This window comes from Tupaia chinensis, unplaced genomic scaffold, assembly GCF_000334495.1.
Source record: "Tupaia chinensis unplaced genomic scaffold, TupChi_1.0 Scaffold138812_1, whole genome shotgun sequence".
NCBI classification, from domain to species: Eukaryota; Metazoa; Chordata; class Mammalia; order Scandentia; family Tupaiidae; genus Tupaia; species Tupaia belangeri.
This window is the reverse complement of record NW_006198705.1, coordinates 316,849-322,999: the sequence shown is the minus strand read 5'-3', so window position 1 is coordinate 322,999 and position 6,151 is coordinate 316,849.

The window sequence follows — 6,151 nt, the reverse complement described above, 5'->3', positions numbered from 1 at the left end:
AAAGAAAGAAAGAAAGAAAGAAAGAAAGAAAGAAAGAAAGAAAGAAAGAAAGAAAGAAAGAAAGAAAGAAAGAAAGAAAAAGGAATAACCTCTTGTCTAGATGCTGAACACTATTTCCAGGAGCTCAACAACGATTTACAGTTGATTTATTTATATGAGCAAGAGAGACAAAGAGAGAGAGACAGAGGACAGGCACCCCAAGAGGGCATTGACTGCAATCCTCCCCCAGTTTCTGTCAGCCGTGGATCAGGGCACACGCTCATGAGCAAAGTTCTCAGGGAGGTGTCCGGATGCAGGCACAGAACCTTTCCAGCGTCTGCCTTGCAGAGCTCTGTGTTTTACCGGCGTGCTACCATCTAGCTCCAGTGTTCCTTTATAAACTGGCTTATTCATAACAGACAGGAGAGTGAGCATAAGAAAGTAACAAGTATTTTTCTTCTCTGAAATCCCACGGCTCCATCTGCTTCTGAAACAGGGAGGGTTCTTTCCCATCTGGCCATCTGCAGTGTCCAGACCACCCTCTGGAGAGGGCTGTGACCTCAGGTGTCCTCAGTATGTTTCCTCCTGTCCCTGGAGCTACCTTGCCTTGCCCCACCCCTTAGTCGCTCCTCCGTCCCATTGCAAACTGCTGTCAGACCCCAAGCATTTCCTCCATCACCCACGATCCCAACTCTCCAACGTCAACTGTGACCAGGTCACCCCCTGATGTCCGAGAAGCCTAAAGACCATCATCTGTCAGAGTGAGATTAGCAATGGAGCTTTCTGACATCCCTCCCCACGTCAGGCTCGTAGGAATGTCATCATTTCTTCCCGCTCACGGCAGGGTGCTCACGTATTCATTTGAGGCACCGCCCTGGTGACCCACTCACCACTCAGAGGAGCCTGGCTCTGTGGCCACCTCCCCACAGAGTCTCACCCCAAGTCTCAACTCCTCCTTGTTTCAAAAAAGGGTGGGGGAGCACCCGTGGCTAGATCCCAGCCTTCCAGCTTCTTCGGATGGGAAGAAGGCAAGAAAGCGGAGCCAGCTGGAGGGGCACCGAATGTTGCCTTTTTCCATCTCTCAGTAATTCTCTCACCCCTGACAGCACTTTTCTGCTGAAATTCAGAAAGGAGTTATTTTGAAGTCGCGCCAGTAAAAGCTCTGGAAACGGTGATGAGGGCTTGTGCTGGAAGCCGAGGACATAGCTCCATGCTGATTCTCTGATCTTCTTATTTATTTGCATGATCTGAACTAATTTCTCAGCTGTAATCTACACCACCCACCACCTAGAAACTTCCCAGAAATGTCCAGCAGGGAAGGGGTGGGAAGAGAAAGAATGCGCCAGCTCTCAGGCAGGGTCTGCCCAGCCATCAGACTCTACTTCCAGCCTGCCAAGGCCCACTTCGGAATTCACTTAGACATCTCCTGAAATAAGGGGGAAAAAATGTTGGCAGCAAACGAATGGTCCAAGAACAATGTCCCAGTTTTACTAGGAGACGGAATCTGTTACTTTGTCAGATGGTAGTGTGAGCTGGTGTGAAGGTGGAATAGCCCCTCGATAGTACGCTGGTCTTTAAATTTCAGTGTTTGTTCATCCTGGTTTTCGTTTTGCTTGAATTTTGAGCATTGAAAAATACTGCATGAGGAAACTTCGTGACAGAAGCATATTTCCAAGTGAAAGAAGCCAGTCTGGGAAGTACCATATGGTTACTACTATATGACATTCTGTTTTTTTTTTTTTTTCCCTTTGAGAGGTTTTTATTATAGGGTGTGTGTGCTCACAAGAAAGACAGAGAGAGACAGAGAGACAGAAAGCAAGATATCAACCCCCAGAGAGGAAAGCCATGCCACAATCCCTTCTCCTCCATTCTCCTCTTGGGACTTTGGGCACACACACACACACACGTCCGGAGTGAGTTTAAGCTACTAGGTCCGAGACTCGAACTGCGGTCAACTACATGGGAGTCCAGTGGCATAGCCACTATATATGACATTCTGGAAAAGGCCAATCTATAAAGATAGTATATGGCTCAGTAAATATTAAGAAATGGAGAGGGAGAGATAAAGTGATGGAGGAAAGGAGAAACACCATTTTTAGGGCAGTAAGACTACTCTGATATTGTGATATTGGATAGATGTTATTCTATACTTGCCCAAACGCACAGAATCTACAACCCCAGGGATCCCCAACTCCCAGGCCATGGACGAGTACTGGTCTGTGACCTGTAAAGGACTGGGCCCCACAGCAGGAGATGGTCGGCAGGTGAGCAAGCGAAGCTTCATCTGTATTTGCAGCCGCTCCCCATTTCTCGCATTACAACTCAGTTCCACCTCCTGCCAGATCAGCGGCGGCCTGAGATTTTTTTATAGGAGTGTGAACCCTGTTGTGAGATTGCGGGCTGCCATAAACCAGCCCCAGCTCCACCCCACAACCTAGTCTATGGAAAAATTGTCGTCCACGAAACTGGTTCCTGGTGCCAGAAAGTTTGGGGACCGCTGTGCTCTACCAAGAGGGAGCCCTAATGGCAGAGTCTGGGTAATAGCGCCATGTCAGTGTGGGTTCATCAGCTATGCCAAGTACCTGGCGGGTTGGGGAGACTGTCAGGGAGGGAGGGTGTATGTGTGGGCAGAAGAGCAGGAGCTACGTGAGATACCTCTGAACCTCCTTGGAGCTGGCGGAACTGTGCTCATCAGTAAAACCCAGAGATGCGTCCGCTCTCCACAGCAGACATAAAGTCCACGGAGCCTAGGAGAAAATGTCCAAGCACAGAGAGGGGGCCCTAACCCAGACTCTTGTCTTTCTCTCCCTTTTCTGCAGAGAGACTGCCTCTGAGGAATAGCCCACAGTGGCTACTTTAAGGTGAAAGTAATATTTCTATAACAAGATTTTGGCATTTAAGGTTTTAATAGTTTTTTGGTTGTTGTTTCAGATTTTTGCCATAGGGTGCATGCCTTCACCAGAGACAGAGATAGAGGGAAAGAAAGAAATTACTCCTGGGGAGGATGATCACACTGCAATCCCTTCTCCTCCATGCTCCTCTCTGGATTATGGACACACATGCACACTTGCATGGTGTGATTTTCAAGCCACCAGGTCTGGGACTCGAACTGTGGTCGACTCTGTAGGAGTCCAGTGCCTTAACCACCATACCATCTGCTGGCCCCTAAGGCTTTGTTTTTTTAGAAAAATTAAACATGCCCAGCCACAGTGATGCAGGTGGTTGGGCATTGTGACCCTAACATAGAGTCTAATAAAAAATATTGTATTTGAATATTATTTACCTGGGAATTAGTATTTAATGGGTACAGAACTTCAGTCTTGAAAAAGTCCTGGAGATGGTGGTGGTGGTAGTGGTTGCACAGCAGTGGGAAATTACTTAATGTCACTGAACCACTCACTTAGAAATGGTTATGCTGGAAACCAGCAGATGGCAGCATGGTTACATTGCTGGACTCTCACATGGTCAGCCATGGTTCAAGTCCTGGACCTGGTGGCTTGAAACTCGTGCCAGGTGTGCATGTGTGTACATGCCCACAAATCCCAAGAGGAGAATGTGGGAGAAGAGATTACAGCATGGCCATCCCCTCTTGGGGGATTTCTTGCTTTCTGTCTCTTTGTCTCTCTCTCTGGCAAGCATACACATCCTATAGCAAAAATCCTCTCTTAAAAAAAAAAAAAAAGAAGAAGAAAGAAAGAAATGGTTATAATGGTAAATTTTAGGTTGTGTATTCTTTACCTCAATTTGACAACTGAGTGTTTGGAAACCACCTTAAACTTTGTGTCTCACTCATCTCACCATAGTTCTGACTCCACAAAGCCAAGGCTGCTGGGTGTCATGGCGGAGGACTGGCCACATCGCTGAAATCATCAGTCTGTACTTTATGCAGCCAATATGCTGTTTTCTTTTTCTTTTTTTTAGGTTTATTTGTTTTATTTCTTTCATGCGAGAGAGAGAGACAGAGGCTGGCACCCTTGAAAGAGTGGTTGCACACCACAATCCCCCTCGGCCTTCCAGTCAGCTGGGATTACAGACATGTACATGTAATGGAATGTGTTAGGTCAACGCAGGATCTGGACCATGGTCTTCCGTGTGACTCCAGCATTGCAGAGAGGTGCCTGACCACCTGCATCACTGTGGCTGGGCCTGTTTTGTTTTTCTTAAAACACAAAACCTTAAGTGCCAAAATATTGTTATAGAAATATTACTTCCTCCTTGAGATCTGTAAGGACGACTCCCTTCTTTTAGACCAAGACCAGATACAAGTATCCTGTTATGTCTGTACATCAGAAATAGAGAATGAGAGTGAATGAGATAAGAAAAAGACAAGTATGGAAAACAAAAGGCAGCTGTACTTGAGTTCTGTTGTGGAATAATGAGACTCTACAGACTTGATGATCGAAAACAACACACATTGATTAGTCACAGTTTCTGGAATCACAGGTCCACACTGTGTAACTGGGTTCTCTGCTCGGGATAAAGACTGAGGTCAAGGTATCAGTTGGGTTGTGTTCTTGTCTGAAGCTTCTAGATCCACTTCCAACCTCATTTTCATTAGTAGCGGGATTCAGTTCTTGTAATAGCTGTAGAAATGAAGGCCCCATTTCCCCGCCAGGTGTGAGTTGAGGGCTGCTCTCAGCCATGAGGGGCTCCCGTATTCCTTGCCATGGGAGCCATCTGTCTTTAAGATAGCCATTGTGTATCAAATCCTGCTCATGCCCCTCCCTGTCACTGACTCCCTCATCTTAGACCTGTTCATGTAGGTTTAAGGGACTCATGTGATTAGGTCAGGACCACTAGGCGACTGGTCTCTATCTCAAAGTCAACTGATTTGGGATGACAATGACATCCTTAAAATCGCTTCACGGTAGTAGCATAGCTTGAAGTAAATGCCTGGAAGGTGTGTGTATGTGTCAAGGGACAGAAATCTTGGAGCCATCTCAGAATTCTGGCCACTACAGTGGCCTTTGAAATGCACTAGGCTTTTGGGTCTTCAGGTCCCACGCTTGCTCTACCCACAGGGGCGCCATGTCTTCCACACTTTGCTAACCACCGAGAGCTCTGGCACTACAATAGCCATGCTAAGAACAGGAAGAGCAGGGAATTCTTTCTCTGCTCCTGGTCAGTGTGATTCTGGGCCAAGACCACCAGCACAGGTGATAATTATGACAATTTTTTGTGAGATCAGATTACTGGCTGACCCTGTCCCCTCCTGTCATGCTGGGCCCCCAAACCTTCCTCAGATGGAAATGATTTTCAGAACATGAGTAGCTGGGCTCTAGAGGCAAAAATCCTAACTAGCTAGTTACAAATACCATTTGGCATTAATTCCCTCAGAGTCTCAAAGCATGTAGTGTATCTTAATGACAGTTGTGATTATTGCTCTGAGATACGGGTCAGAGGTGCATATCATTCTAATGGAATAGTACAAAGAGTAAGAAAAGCGTGTAGATTACCCAATTTGCAATTGAGGTTGGGAGCATTAACTGAAATTTACTTTTGCTCTCTCCAAGGGAAAAGGCTGTGTCAACTGTCCAAAGGTGGTAGAAAATCCTACCTCGTTACAGAAATAAAATACTCTAAACAACTGAAAACGATTTCTAGGTGGTTCATGAATTAAACATATGCTTTTTACTTTCGAAAGGAGTTCTCGTTGTTCCCTATCTGCTCAGGTACTTGACTCCTGAGTAGTTTATTTTGGATGAAATTGGCTACTACCATCCAGAAAAGGAGTAAGGAAATATTTCTTTTCCCAACACAGAATCTAGGGTGGGATTTTTCTCTTCTCCACTCTTTACCAGCGACTCTGGATTAAGCCCACTGTTATGAAGGCAGGGTGCTATGGTAGGTGCAAATCCTAACATTTGGTGTGAACCCCTTGGGCTTCCTAGTCACTCAGTCAGCTGCCCTCTGCCGTCACTCACCTTCCAGTTAACTTTTCCATTCACCTCATCCACTGAAGTCCTAGCCCTTTCCTGCTGGTTTTCTGTGTAATCCTGACCCCTAAAGCCCTGGAAACAAAGGCTCTTTTTAGGGGGAATCTTACCTCAAACTCTCTGTCTCTTGTCCAGGTATTTGCTGGAATTCCTGCGACTATCATCTATGTAGTTTGTTGATCTCAACCTCTTTTCTCTCTCTTCCTCCTTTCCTTCTTCTTCTGTCTTCCTCTTTC